The sequence below is a fragment of the Haliotis rufescens genome, unplaced genomic scaffold (assembly GCF_023055435.1).
Source record: "Haliotis rufescens isolate VD_foot unplaced genomic scaffold, xgHalRufe1.0.p SCAF_4, whole genome shotgun sequence".
NCBI classification, from domain to species: Eukaryota; Metazoa; Mollusca; class Gastropoda; order Lepetellida; family Haliotidae; genus Haliotis; species Haliotis rufescens.
In genome coordinates this window covers 29,686,660-29,703,600 of record NW_025964112.1, presented here as the reverse complement: position 1 = coordinate 29,703,600, position 16,941 = coordinate 29,686,660, and positions in this window count along the sequence as shown.

The window sequence follows — 16,941 nt, the reverse complement described above, 5'->3', positions numbered from 1 at the left end:
AGGGAAAGTCCCTGTCTTTAAAACGGCATTGAAAAGTTTATCTAAATATGGGATTATATTCATACAATATTTGTAGAACTCGGGTGGTATTCCATCCGATCCAGGTGCTTAACCAAATTTAAAGTTTTCAGTACTTGTTTCATTGCCTCATCTGTTATCATATCTGAATTCATATCAGTATCGTTACAATTCTCACAATTCGGAGGATCATGATGTTTGATAAAATCTGCAACAGATTTATCAAACTCATTATTAGAAACTTGTTCAGGATTTAAAAGTTCATAAAAGTAAGGAACCCATATAGACGGTGGCACCCCAAATTTTCGACTGGGATACTGTAATAAACGTTTAATACTACTTCAGAAAGCATGGCAGTTTTTATTTAGTAGGGCAAAATTGATGGCAATGTCATTGAATACGCCCAGCTGTGTTGAGAGTTTTGAATATCTGTTTACTAAATATAGCCTGCGGCGGCGCATTTTAAAGCAAGCGCTAGTTTAGAAATCACTTTTATTTATTTTTATTTTTCTTATTTGGTTTTTCTCGTAATTCAAGTGGCTAAAATGGTTATAAATGGGAACTAATATGCATATATTATTTTTCAGTACCGTTGTGCCGTCACCATCTTCCCGAGGCAAGTGAGTCGACTGACTATGAAAGTCCAGTTTCCACCCTTGCCGAACTAGGCTGGAATTCCTGGGCTCGATTGTAGCGCCACCAGTGGTTATTATGAGTTATGTCCCTTCTGAGCCTCTCCCGTGGACTAATCCCATCCCATCACTTGCATCAAGCTCCTCACAGCGATAGTACGTTCCCGGAGCTCTCTATACTATCGCTGCCACCAGTCAAAACTCTCCACTGTGAATAGGTGGCCACAACCATGCTTGGAGTTGAACTCGCAACCGAATGACCGTTATGTTAACAAACAAGTTACGAATGTCGACTGTCGTGACGCCGAATACACTTATCGCTGCTAAATTGCTTTATTCGTTTGTCAATTTGAATTTCTGTTTCATTAAACTAAAACTATTGATATAGTAAGAATGTAAGGGAGAAGTTGGTTGATTTTCCGTTAGTCTGCAATCTCGAACCAATCTGATTATCAAAGCAACAAAGTAAATTCATCTGGAAAACATGGTCAGTCGTAAACCTTTTCACATTGAAATATGATGGCATTCCCAAAGACATAAACAAAAGTATAAACGTTACTACATACGGGGTTGGAGGGCAAATTTCAAGATTCTTGTACCAGCGATGTTACCGAGAGTGTAACGAAGGTGTCACGCGCTGGGAAGGAGCTTGCACTTGCATTTGTTTCAAACAAAATCGCGGCGCCCAGTCAAGACGATCTGATCGATAATCAAGATCTATAATGTGATAAAACTGGTCTTACATCGCGAAGTGCATCAAATCACGCGAGCACCTTGATTAAAAACATGAAAAGGTTTGGAAAATATCTGTTGACAATGAGTTGGCGGTGCACATGCTTTGCATATCTTGCAATCGACCGAAATCTGTACGACAGTTTACGAACCGGATTTCGGTTTCGGTGCGCGATTTTGATTGGGCTATGCATAGACTCGTTAGTCCAGCCAAAATGTAACTCCATAATATACCAGCCTAGTTCGGCAAGGGTGGAAACTGGACTTTTATAGTCAGTTAACTCTCTTGCTTCGGGAAGATTTGTCGTCACTAGCCATGCTCATGCCTCCCTCGTTCCTTATATCCCCATAATCCTTATAGTGTTCCCTGCCCCACTTTTCTGTCACAAAAATCACCTGACGAATAATTAAATACCATGTCATTCATGCGAGTTCGACGTCTGACATCTGACGCCTGGAGCCGTTTTCAGTTCGCGCCATATCGGCTCATTACTCATCACTCGGTATCTTTAATTGTAGATTACGGAATGGGACGAGTATGCCAAATGGCATCGGGATCATTAGTACTGTCCGTAGACTAAGTACCCGTAACCTTCGTAAATGTCCGTCACCTATTCGACCCTTTTCGTTCAGTTCCGTAATGTCGTAGGCATGACGAGGTAAATTTGCACTAAGTTTCACGTAGTCGGTTAGCTGTCAGGCTAACAATCCGAAGGTCGCAAGTTGGCGTCCGACGGATTCTCACATAAACTGATTACTTGTCTTTGAGACATGTGACCTACGGCAGAGATCGTCCTCACGAGAAGTTGTGGTACTGTATCCTAAAGGCGCTCCCATTCGTGACCCAACTCGTGTTATTCCGGGACAAGCCGAATAGCGACTCGTGCCCCTCTCATGGCCATTTTTGCGACCGGGTTCCGTCTTAGCGCAGACGGGCATACCTAAAACAATTGTCAACTCGTTGCGTAATGGTTCACATTTATTTCCCCATATATTATTTATATTTCAGATGCAATTTAAAGCACATCAGGACATGCGAAATTATACAGTATGATTGAACACATTTAACTGTGTCTGGGGTATATTTTTAGATGCAAGACATATGTAAAAACAGAAATTATTTCTGAGGGATTCTTTGACGAAGAACTTGAAATCATACGCGCATTCTGATTGGTTTGTCTTTTTTTCGCACATAACATTCATCGATAGGGGGACGAGTCTTCTTGCAGGCTACGGAAAGGGGCGAGTGGTGACGAATGAAGGCGCTCCTTCAGACCATATAAGCTAACATGAGGTGGGCACCCTGAAGCTTTCGTTCTACCGCGCGTCACCATTATGACGTCATGCCGCTCATTGTGACGCAAAAAATATGACGTAACAGTCGTATATATAAAAGGGCAAATTTCAAGCTCACTGTTGTCCCCAAAACCTAAATAGAGATTACTACACGAGTGTCTGTCAGATACCATTGATCTTACAACGAGTTGTAAGATCAATGGTATCTGACAGACACTCGTGTAGTAATCTGTTTCTTACACACCTAAAAATCGCACCTTTTTTGCATCGAATCGATGCATTTTGTCTAATTCTCATGACCGCAGCAGCGCATTAATACATAACACCACTGTCATAAGTGACGTCATCCTATGTTTGGCTTACTATCCATAAATAATGTGACCCTACACAAAAAGGTTTCCGCCATAATTGTGGATTATCAAGGCGATGACAAAACAAAGAACACGCTGGATGCCGAGTTAAAAGTTTACACCTCAAAGAAATTACCAAATATGTACAACAATGTTTACTTCCGTATGACATCACTACCAGTGACCGACTTTTACAAAAGGGCGTGTTCGCTGACAACAGTACGCGGGATTTCGAGTTAAGGGTTTTCGTTGATTGAGGGATCGTGTGTACATAAATGTGTCACGTAAGTAATCAGAAACATTCTGACAATCTGTGTACTGTTATTGGTTTACCATGTTTTCCAATGTAACAAAGAGAATTAGTCAGAAATGCAGATAACTACCGTCGTCGTTGTGCGTGATTTAGCGTCAGTCATGGCGTCACACAGGGCAGAATTTACCACATCATTGTAATGTATATATTTGAAATTAGTGCAACGATTCTCTTCTCATGAATATTCTCAAACGCGTGATCTAGCCAATGTATGCAACAATTGGACGAAAGTACCTCTAAAAATGCTACACAGTGTAAAATCTGAATTTTGCTTGTTTACATTTAAGCAAGTACAGTTTTCCGAGCACAGTGTTTGTTTCCACACCTAATTTATTTCGCATGATTTCATCTAGATAATTTGCATTGGTGACATATGTTTCTAAAATATATGAGGACTTCAGGGATGCATGTATAGCAGCTGAGTTTGAAATATACCTTATCGAATAGGCGTCTCATAACCGGCATTTTGTAAACACAATCCAATATGGCGGAACGTACACTTCGGCGTTCGTGTACATGCGAATTTTCCAAAACTTTCTAATCGAATCTAGGCTATCAGCGACGTTTCAAAATTATCATTACTGATTTGATACCCGACATCACTAATATGCTATTTTTCTACATTAATTTTTCGAGTAAATATCCGATATTTAGATTTCTAAACACACGTACAGTATGTAGAAATCTACTCTCTGGTAAATAACGCCGTGATTTGTGATTTGGCGAGCTATACGATGTACCTAATTTCCAGAAGTCACTTTCAGTAAATTTGCTTTGCCTAAAATGACCGTAAATGATAAACAGAAGGGGGAATACAAAACTGTGATGTGTATTAGTTTGCGTGACGTGTCATTTGAATTTTATTCGACTTCGAAGTGAGTGTTGAAGAGGAGGGACATTACACTCTACAAGACGATAACGTTGACATAACAGATAATGTAACTGATAATAATTACAAACAAACTCGCAGACGAGTTTGTATATTATTATTATTATTATTATTATTATTAATTACACGATAGATTTTCGAAACGATCTTAGCTAAGATAAATCTTAACAACTTACGTTCAAAGATAAGATATCTTAAGGTTAAGATAAGATAGATTTTCGAAACTATCGTAAACCTTACGTTCAAAGATAAGATATCTTAAGGTTAAGATAAGATAGATTTTCGAAACTATCGTAAACCTGTCGCAGATCGTTCAGAGTTACGATACCCATCGTAACTCTGACAGAGAACTCATTTGTGTTAGAGATTGAAAAAGCGGGGTGTTTCCCAATGACGTCACTGGGATTTCCCAGCTGCTGACAATAACAACATAGATAAGTGACAGGGAATTCATGATCACATTGTCAGGTCACATTGTTAAACATGCACATATTTTAGTGAAATTCTGTACAATCCTACATGTAGACGTTTTGTTCTTATGATTAAAGATACCATGACTACCCGAACACAAATAGCATTCGTGTGCCATGCAATAGCATTTTTCAAAACCAATAAATGTTATAATCAATAAGTGTAGTGTTATCACACTCTATCTATATGAATTGAAATAATGTGCGAAAACATATGTAAAAAGTCAAGTTTATATTAGTGTAAACACCAACATATTATACGTGGAAACACTCAAAACAAAAATTGTTCAGGACGCAGCGCACCCACAAGCAGGTTTTTATAACAATCTAAGCTTGTTAAGTTTGTTTTGTTACTTAAATTCAATATCAAGCTATTAGTATTTAGATGATGAAATTATTTTTTTATCCATCTAGATCCATAATTATTTTCAAAATTTAAAAGTGACTCTAATTTTCGTTCGCAAAGAGAGATAATTTAGGAATTGTCAAGTTATGTTGTCTCATGGAACGCCACAAGTTAACGTGAACATACATATGTAGTCATTTCCTATCCTTTTAAATTAAGTAGAGCTAATAAACTGATTTGTCTGATTTCATTTAAATCTGGCTGAGGAGCGAAATACTTTGTAATGTGTCAAATCTATTCCAGAATGTAGTTCAATGATGTTTGGCTTGTCTGAAGGAATTGCTGAGGATCATTTACTAGTATTTTTCCGAAGACCCTGTACAACGATTTTATTGTCTGAATGATCTCAAGTATATATATAAACTAGTGTCCAAAAGAAACGATACCACCTGTTTGCAACGACATAAAAGAAAAACTAAACAATGCAGAAGTTTAGGATTGGTGTTATGCTTTTGAGAAATCCATTCACAACATCTGTACAAAAATTTCATTTCAATAAAATCTGTACAACCAATATGACAAGCCTTTAAAGATGGGTGGGGTCGAAAAATGAACATTTCGTTAGAGCACTGATCACAGAAACAACGGGAAATGTCACACCACACGTCTCAAAGTCAAGTCAGTAGCGGGTATGTCCACCGTGAGCATCAATACAAGCCAGAACACGCCTACGGACTGATGACGTCAAACGTCTGATGACGTTGGGAGTGATGCGTTGCCATTCCTCGAGGAGACATCGTTCCAAGTCCTGGACGTTGACTGGAGGCACACGGCGACGTCGGATTTGCCGATCGAGGTGGTCCCATAAGTGCTCGATGGGATTCATGTCCGGTGAACATGCGGGCCATGGCAAAACCTGTACGTTAGCGTTGGCAAGGAAGTTCTGTGTCAATCTTGCTGTGTGTGGCCTTGCATTGTCATGTTGGAAAATGAGTCCACGAGGCTGTTGCTGAATAAAGGGCACCACAACAGGCCGTAGGATGTCATCAAGATAACGCTGTGCATTCAGGTTTCCACGAATTACGACAAGCATCGTTTTGACGTCACCACATATGCCACCCCAAACCATTAACCCTCCACCTCCAAACGGCCGGACCTGTTGGATACAGTTAGGCGCCAAACGTTCACCAAATCGTCGGCATACAAGCTGCCGTCCATCGTTTCTGAAGATGAGGAATCTGCTCTCATCAGAGAACATAACACGTGCCCAGTCCCGCCGTTGCCAACGTCGAACTCGCCTGGCCCAGATCAGTCTGTTGTTCCGGTGTCGAGGCGTCAGGAGCGGTCCGCGGTAGGGATGACGTGGCCGGATACCATGCTAGTCTCCTGTAGACGGTCTGTCGACTGATCCTGTGTCCCAGTGCTGTAGCCGCCGTGGACGTCGCTGTTACGGTGCGGTTCCTCAGGTGTATTACCCGGATGTAACGATCTTCACGGGGCGTGGTTACTCGTGGTCTTCCACTCCTGGGCCTGTCTGACGTCTGACCTGTCTGACGTAACCGCTGCATCAACCTAGTGATAGTGATGCGTGCGCAGCCCAACCTTCTGGCGACGTCGACGTGTGACGCTCCTTGTTTGACCATTCCAACGGCTCTGTCTCTCTCGATGGCTGTCAAACGTGGCATATCTTGTGTTCTTTTTGTTGCTGTGATATCAACGTGTCTGATCAGCCGTTTTATACAGTTTTTATGCACGTGCAGAACATGCTAGAGAGGGAAATGTCACTTTCACGAAATTTACGTTTTTTCCCGGAAGTGATCACGTGTTCCCGGTATTTTTTATCGACTATGCTGTGTTTGGGATGTGCAATACGAATTGGCATGTTTTCATACTAGACAATTCACTTAGTAAAAAACAATTTTGAAAATAAGTTGGTATCGTTTCTTTTGGACACTAGTTTAGATATAATTTAAACATAAAACGGGTAGATGTAGTCTTAAATATTAAAAAGACCAACATATTTTAAAACCGGTTTATTGAATGCAAAGATTATTGTGTTGAAAATGTGTATTTTATATTGATCATATTTTTTCTGCGAAAACATATATTCGAAAGTGAATTTTGGACCTGTTTTTAAAGAACGCAATTGTTCAACAGACTCTTTAATCACTTTTCAGCAAGAGGATATAGATAACATAGGTATTGAATTTAAAACGGAACAAATTACAATTACTTTGCAAGAAAAATATTGAATATTGTATAGAAATATTTGACCACATATATTTCCTTGTTAAGTTAATAAATACTACACTTTTTAGTTAAAATTCAATTATTAAAACCACCCGTCCCACACGATTTTAGATGTACAAAACTTATGCGAAACCTTTATTGTTTTTTTTTACGTTTGTAGAGTCATATAATTTTATAAAATGCGAAAATAAAGACTAAAGTATTGACACAAATGCGATCCAGAAAATGTAACAGCGGAACTCTGCGCTTTATGAAAACTGTAACATAGAGCAAGGTGTCCCGGGCGAATACAAAGGGAAACCACTCTCAACTAGAGTTTGAACTAAGATTAGCACCCCCTGAGTTATCAATAAGGTCACGGTCATTACTGTAGCCTGCCGACACCTTCCGTTTTTATCCTTCCCAAATTATCGAAAAGGTATGTTGTTTCACACTTCTTCAGCATGGACTCGGATAGAAAAATATTGTAAGCTATCGACTCCACAGTTATGTGGATCGCTGTCGCGATTAAGAACATTTTTGACGTGAAATCCTTGATGCTTTCTTCGTGGTTTCGAAGTGTCAATTTGAATCACTCAGTTTTACAAAATGAAATGTCAATGTTTAAACATAAGGCAGACTTATTGTTTGGCAATCTCATTAAAATCAGATCTTAGTTCTCGCTACCGCGGTAGCGAGAACTAAGATCTGATTTTAATGAGATTGATTGTTTGGCAAAATATCTATGGAAAAGTATGCCGCCATCTTGGATGAAGATAAAATAAACTTACGACAGGTATGTGGCTATCTTAGTTTTACGACAATCTTAAGATATCTTAGAGCTACGATAGTTCCGAAAATATGCTACGATAGCCTACGATTTCTTACGATAAATTTACGATGATTTTAGGGCTACGATCGTTTCGAAAATCTAGGCCCTGCTGTGGTTCAATACACTCCTACCCAGAGTTCCATGAGGCCGGCAGCCAGCTAGCATAGTACCTCTGCCACAGGCCAGCGCCATGTGACGATTCTTCACATCTTTCACAGTCCATTCAAGATATTGAATATGCTTTTCATCCGTTTCATGTTTGACAAGTCTACACATTTTCATAAACAAATGTCAAAGAATGGTTAGCTTTCATTGAGAGAGTATGCAAATACGTAAAAATCTACTTGTTTTTGCGTAGTTATCCTATGTTTACATTGGTTGTACGGCTCCACGTGATGTCATCGAAGCCCAACGGAGAGCTAGCGACACGGTCACTTTGATGCATAAATATATATTGTCATGCAACTCACTGTCGCAGTTGTAGTAGCATATCTATATAGTTATGCAAAACAATATGTAAAGCGCCCCCAAATACTTGCATTAGTCCGTTCTATACTGATTTCTGAAAAAGCGCGTTTGTTTACAAACAAGAGAAAAGTCCGGTCACGTGATATGCAAATTAGCCTGTGGCAGTGGTGTTATGCTGAGTCACCACTGCGACAGAGTGTGCGACGGAGTGTGGGTTCAATACAGACGTAGGTGAACATTCGACTGAAACACGAGCAACTTATGAATGACTCAGGAAAGTAGTCCGTCATCATCTGACCTCAGGTCATCACCATGGATTAGCCAATCACGGGCCTGGAATTCGATCTCACACATATGTTTGATAACAGTTATCTCAAATGGGTTTCTCTCCCACAGGTGTGTAAGAAATATAGAATACTAAACGAGCTCCCGTGTAATACCAATTTTATGAAACGAGTGAATAGTTCTGGTATCTGACTCGCTTTCGCTCGTCAGATACCACAACTATTCACGAGTTTCATAAAATTGGTTTTACACGGGAGCGAGTTAAGTATTTTATTTATTACTGGCCATTTGTAACGTTTTTAGAATTATACTGTTGAGTGTGAATAGGCATTCGTCACCACTCGCCCCTTTCCGTAACCTGCAAGAAGACTCGTCCCCCTATCGATGAATGTTATGTGCGAAAATAAGACAAACCAATCAGAATACGCGTATGATCCCTCAGAAATAATTTCTGTTTTTACATATGTCTTGCATCTAAAAATACCCCAGACACAGTTAAATGTGTTCAATCATTCTGTATAATTTCGCATGTCCTGATGTGCTTTAAATTGCATCTGAAATATAAATAATATATGGGGAAATATATGTGAACCATTGCGCAACGAATTGACAATTGTTTTAGGTATGCCCGTTTGCGCTAAGACGGAACCCGGTTGCAAAAATGGCCACGAGAGGGGCACGAGTCGCTATTCGGCTTGTCCCGGAATAACACGAGTTGTTCACGAATGTGTGAATAGGCTGACACCTACACGAACCACGGCATAATCCAACTGAGTTTAACACAGTAATACTTCAAATACGTCAAAAGTTGAAACGTATGAATTTAATACCATCCCACGGCCCACCTTTAGAATTCAGGCGTCCGTTCCACAAAATTATCGTAGCGTTAAGGTTATCGCAACTCATATACTTTAACTTTGACCAACGACTGTCGTCGCGCTACCGTACGATCGCCTTGTGGAACGGGGCCTTGCACCTCAAAGTTTACAATCACGTCACAATATCCGATGACGTAATTTGTGGAATTTTGTTGCAAGATCCTTCGGCGAAACAATGCCATGTGACGTCAACCTAGCAACAAGGTTGCTGGGGTCATCCATTGTGCATAAGCTCCTCTCAGTGATCTATCATCTCCACACGCAATGTCGTTGAATAAGCCAAGGGATGTTGAGAGCTTTCAATATTTGTTCGTGAAACGTGTTCCGAGACTACATAAGCACGCGTTTTGGTATTACACAATGTGTAATACAGCTGTATGTTTATTAAACGGGTGATCTCTTCACGGGCAAGTAATAAAATACAGTACATAATGTTGATATCTCAAATAAGAAATAAACGACTTGTGGTCGTTGTTCATCGTACATACTGCAAGGAGATAATGTACATACTGCGTCCCTCGTGGTTTATTCTCCCTGCCGTGTTTTATTGTACCATAAACAACGACCACGGGTCGTTTAATTAATTATTTCTTAAATAAACCACGTTTCGTTCTTCGTTGTTCTTTACGATTTATCGCGTAGCTATCTTATATAACGTTAAACATAAGCAAACAAATCTTTTTGAAATATATTTATGTCGTTCAGATATTAGTCAATATTTTGCTCCCTCACAGTTTCCACAAAGCTGTTAACTATCAACATTTGTCGGTGTATGATAAAACGTGGCGAAATTTGCTGTTTTTTACGCAAAATGTTTTTTTCGGATAAGCACTATCTTTTCTTCAAACCAGTTCATTATTGCAGTTAAGTTTACACCATGAGTTTAGAAATTTAATACTCTACATACACGCGTAGTTGTATAGTGAGCGGTCCACCAAGTGTCACGCAACGGGAGAATAAGTCACGAGGGGCATAAGTACATTTGATACGAAAAATTGCTTGCATAAATAAAGAAAATCCGATTTTCCTCTACGCGTATACGTTTTGGTTTTACCACAAATCATAAGAGATTATGAGATTGCACTGCATAATAAAGGAAGTAATAGCGAAAAAGATGGCCCTATAAAACATATAAATTAGTCCTTAGATTCCCACAAGTTTGATTTTAAAAATGTAGAACCTCATTAATGGTGTTCTAGATTATCATATGTCATGTCATTACTGAAAATTTGACACGTTTTTGTTTGACGTCATGGCTTGTTTTCTGTCTCTGGCGACGTCGGAGAAAGAAGACATTGATATATTGATTATTCTACCATGAATTTGGAATTTTCTCGATTCTGATTGGTCGGTCAGAGGCTGTACAATCACAATAAACCCCCTCTGATTGAAACAGCTGGTTTGACGGCCGCATCACCACGGAAGCTAATATTCATAGAATAGTACTATTTTCAGTCATTGTCGGTAGGCATATTTACATAATTATATCTACAATTATAGGTTACAAAATGCAAAGTTGCGGTTTCTAAAACATTCAAAGGTTGTGTGGCAATACATTTTGTGCAGAAAACACGATAGAAATCTACAAAGGGAATGTATTTACGTTTTGTAGACAACAGAGAGCTTGGAAGTTTGGCGCTTTTCTATTTACCTGTTACGTCATATCTTTTGCGTCACAATGAGCGATATGACGTCATAATGGTGACGCGAGATGTAGAGCGAAAGCCTTGCAAAGCTTGCTTTGTTTTCGTTAGGCATGCCCACCTCATGTTAACTTACCAAGTTGCCGTGCTCATATGCTTTCAATGCCGGTCATATGCTCGTGAGAAGTATTACGGTGTAAACAAACTGCTTGAGTATATACAGCGACATATTTTGTTCGGCGATTCCGTAATTCAGACCGATAACCCACTCAAAATACTGAACTCAACCCATGCCGCTTCACTCAGTATATTTGCTAACACCAAAGAGTTCGCGTTATATTTAGTCATGGTAGAATGGAGATAAACATACTGTGTTTTCAATGTAGAGATAACATAAATTATGTCTTACTATGTAAACAATGCCTTGATTAGAAAATGTATATTTTGACCTTGTATCCTAATTTGACAAACTCCTGTTACACATCAAGTACTCAAAATAATATTTCAAAACAAACATATACTGAGAGGCAATGAAAACGCAATCCAATTTTCAAACGTGAATTTTATTAACATAAGAAAAGTTCAAAGCTTGTATTAAGTATATTAGCAAAGACTGATCACGATAGAGAAATTCTGCATAAAGCAGTGTCCAATATCATCAGTTCCAACCCCATTTACAGGAGAGAGATTGAACAGACCCTCAGTATCTGGTGTGTCCACCTTGAGCACGAACACAAGCTTGCAAACGCCTTGGCAGGGGATCACATAAACGACGGATGAAATGAGCCGTGATTGCATTCCAGTGATACTGCAATGCCTGAGTGAGCTCAGCAACATTGCGGGGCGGAATCTGCTGTCGTCTCACACGCCTACCAAGTTCGTCCCTCAGGTGCTCAATCGGGTTCATGTCTGGTGACCTTGAGGGCCACTGCATGACCTCCACGTTGTTTCTCTGAAGAAAATTCCGTGTCAGGATGGCAGTATGGGGCCTAGCATTGTCATGCTGAAACACTAGCCGGTTTCCACCATGCTGTCGTAAGAAAGGAAGAAGAACTGTCGGTAGAACAGTATCCACGTAACGTCGTGCCGTCAAGTTACCTTGCACAATAACAAGATGTGATTTAAACACAGCATTTATGGCTCCCCAAACCATTACTCCTCCACCGCCAAAGCGATCTTGTTCAATAACACAAGGTCGCAGATAACGTTCACCTTGACGTCGGTACACACGGATCCGTCCATCTGGGAAGGAGACGTTAAAGCGAGACTCATCAGAGAAAACAACATTCCTCCAACCGACGTTGTCCAGAAAACCACCTGCTGCAGCCCATCGCTGTCGTTGAAGTCTGTGATTATGCGTTGAGATCTGACCTTGGTACGGTTGACGTGACCGTATCCCTGCTGCAGCAAGACGTCGACGCACAGTTTGACTGCTGATGGATCTTCCTCTGCTTCCGATAGTGTTGTTAGCAGTCTGTACAGCTGTCTGAAATCGACATCGGAGGTGTTGCATGACAATATAGCGATCCTGACGTCCTGTTGTCACCCGTTGAACGCCTGGGCGTGGCCGATCCTCCACCCTGCCTGTGACTTGGTAGCGCCTTCTGAGACGACTGACAGTTGATGGATGGACATTAAAGTGTTGTGCAACGTCAGTCTGTGGAGTGCCAGCTCGCAGCATTCCAATGGCCTGGTGTCGCTGATCTTGGGTTAACCGTGGCATGGTGCATATGGACACCAGTTTCAAATCATGATGTGATTTTATAGGGGAGCAACTTGTACTGTTTGCATGCAATTCAAAATTCATGTCGTGCACGTGCATTTCGGACTGCAAGCTGAAGATGTGTTTTGGCGTTTTGTTCAGGATGGTGTGCACACAACCAATCATGTCTGTACACACGACGACAGAAGATAATTATCACGCTAAGTAACATTTTTCAATAACTAATCACTTTGTTTTCTACTCTGTTACTATTCTATGATAAAAAAATGCTGATTGCGTTTTCATAGCCTCTCAGTATATATATTTATTAATATTGGACATATACTAGCCACATAAAGAAACTGTGCACGGAGAAAATATAGATATAAGGGCACACCGTCCATATATGCAAGATAGGTTTGAACACAGCAATTATTGGAGACATTCAAACGCTCATGCACGTGCCATGCGATATGACGTCATTGATGGGGGCCTATGGACGTGCAATGTGTAACTGCACGTGCATCCTGTGCAGCTGTACACAGCATGTGCAACTCAAAATTCGCTGTCACTTTGGACAGCATGATCTGTGGTCATTCAAAAATTCAAAATTTCTCAGGCGCAGACACAAGCATATTACAAGCAAATCATGCCAAGATTGACAGCTGCACAGCCATTGGAATGATCCGAGCGGGAATGAGGCAACAACAGCTGGCAACACATTTCCAATGCCATCGTAACACGATATCGGCATTGGTGAGGCGTTATCAGAACACAAATGACGTTGCCGACCACCCACGTTCAGGACGTCCCCGAGTAACGACGCCAAGACAGGACAGATGGATTCGAGTTACACATCTCCGACACAGATTCCAAACGGCAGTAATGACGTCCCAGACAATTCCTGGACTGCGCCGTATCCAACCCAACACTGTCAGTAGGGATTCGACCACGACGCCCTGGCATACGTCCCATCCTGACACACCGTCATCGAGTCAACCGTCAAAGATGGTGTCGAAATCATGTTCGCCAACCTCGAATATGGTGGAGAAATGTTGTCTTTACAGATGAATCGAGGTTCAACATTTCCCACAGTGACGGGCGCCAACGTGTCTACCGGCGTTTGGGAGAACGTTATGCACGCAACTGTATTGTGGAGAGGAATCGTTTTGGAGGTGGCTCTGTGATGATTTGGGGTGGGATAACAGCACGGCACCGAACCCCTTTGGTGGTTGTTCAGGGCAATCTCACCGGTGTTGGCTACAGAGATCAGATTCTGAGGCCTGTGGTCATTCCTTTCCTGCAACGTCATGGCCCGGGATTGACATTTCAACAGGACAACGCTCGTCCTCACACGGCTAGGGTCGCACTGGATTTCCTTCACCATAACAATGTCATGTTACTGCCATGGCCTGCAATTTCTCCAGATCTCTCCCCAATAGAGCATGTGTGGGATGAAATGGAGCGCCGTCTGCGTCGTCTTCCACATCCTCCAGATAACGTCCGTGACTTGGCACAGGATTTGAGGAGGATATGGCAGGCCATTCCCCAGGCCTTCCAGGCCCATTTGGTGGACTCCATGCGTCACCGATGCACTGCTGTGATTCACGCACAGGGTGGTCATACCCGTTATTGACTTTGTGACTTTGTCGTTTGACACCCTACTCCATTTTGATCTCTGACGTCATCGTAACAGATGTTGTTCAGGTCCCGTTGACATTTTCTTATGGTCCGATCATTCAGCTGCTACAGCGTCTGCATCATTTTGTTCTTGCTGTGTTGTATTTCAATCCAGAATATATTTTCTCCGTGCACAGTTTCTGTATGTGGCTAGTATATATTTGTCAGTTCTCTTCATTTCAGTTTTATATTCATTTATTAAAATTCAAAAGAAATGAATGTTGTGATTACAATATTTTAAAAAGGATGAAACACATTGATCATATATATTACATAAAACGAGAGGAGTATTTTAAAAATCGTTTGTGACTAACGCACACCTGGTGAAACCTTAGACATCATGCTCCGTCAATCAAACAGCCAAGTTTGTGTTCATATATAAACTGACGTCCAAAAGAAACTTTACCAACTGAAAATATAAATTTCAGACAAAGTATAATTTTTTTTCCAATGAAGTCTATCTAAAACACATAACTTAAATACAACAATAGTGTATGCAGAAAAAGTTAATCGTCTGTTACATGTTTGCGAGATAACGCGAAAAAGTGAAAAACACGTGCACCACGGACAACTGCAAATGCACGTGCGGGTAAGGGTATAAAACGATTGCAACGGCAAGTCAGACATCCACAGTGATAAAAAAACACAAAAGAAATGCCACGACTCACAGTCGAACAACGTGAACGAGCCTTGGGTATGGTACAGATGGGAACCACCCACGCCCATATTGCACGAACCTTCGGTTGCTCCCGTGTTGCCGTTACCCACTTGATGCGACGTTACAGACAGACAGGGCGGGCCGCTGACAGGCCAAGAACAGGCAGACCCAGGGTGACCACGCCCCATGATGACCGGTGCTTGCGTACCTTGCACCTCCGAAATCGCTTCCTGACAGTGACGTCATCGGCGACAAATGCCTTAGGTCACAGGGTTAGTCGACAGACAGTGGCCAGGAGACTCAGGGCTCATGGAATCAGGGCTTTTAGACCATACAGAGGACAGCTATTGACAGCGCAACATCGTCGTCTGCGATTGAGATGGGGCCGGACTGTACGACGTTGGCAACGACGTGACTGGCAGAGGGTTGTCTTCTCTGACGAAAGTCGATTCTGTATGTTTAGGGCTGATGGGAGACAACGTGTTTACCGCCGAAGGGGTGAACGAACGGCGGGCGGCGTGTTGCGTGCAGGAGGTCGTACCACATGGTGGAGGGAGTGTCATGGTGTGGGGAGGGATCTGTGGGCAGGAGAGAACACCACTGGTCATCGTTGACGGAAACTTGACAGCTCAGCGTTACATGGATAACATTCTTCGTCCAGTTGTCCTACCATTTCTCCAACAGCAGCCACGTGGTGTCATTTATCAGCATGACAACGCTAGAGCCCATACAGCCAGAATTGTCACTAACTACCTCGCAGCCAACAACGTCAACGCCCTGCCGTGGCCTGCACGCTCACCCGACATGTCCCCCATAGAACACCTCTGGGACTTGATGGTTCGTCGTGTTCGACAACGGCCACACTCTCCAGCCAACCGGCAAGAACTGATCTTGGCCCTCCAAGAAGAATGGCGTCAAATGCCACGTGACCTCATCAGACGACTGACTTTTTCTGTGCGTCGAAGAGTTTTTGCGTATATTGTGGAATTTGGTGGTCACACACGCTACTAATGACTTGTTATTTTAAATTGAGCGATTGTTTATGTACTCTGCCTATTGTCCACGATTCTGAAAGCTCTAGTTTTGTACCACACCCAACTTTGCGGGGCTCTGACGTCATTCTCGGTCGGGTAATATTGTCATTTTCAGTGTTGATTATGTTGATATATTGATCTTCTCAATACACTTTACTTCATGCATGTATGTTTTGTTGTTTTTGAGCAAGAGTGATTTCAAACTCTGGTAAAGTTTCTTTTGGACGTCAGTGTATGTATATATCGTCCTGGCCGACGATGTAATTAAATTGTCTGAGGCGGTGAAGATGGTTTAAAACGATTTATTCTCTGTAGAAGATACAAATAACATCAATATTGATTGATGTTGTGAGAGAAGAATCGTACGTAAAAGGAAATAGAAATAACTCTTGGAATGTTAAAATAACTTTAAATATACTGAACCAAATTAAAAACTTCACAATCCTAAAATTTTAACATTTTGACCAGTTATCATTGTGGGCCCTT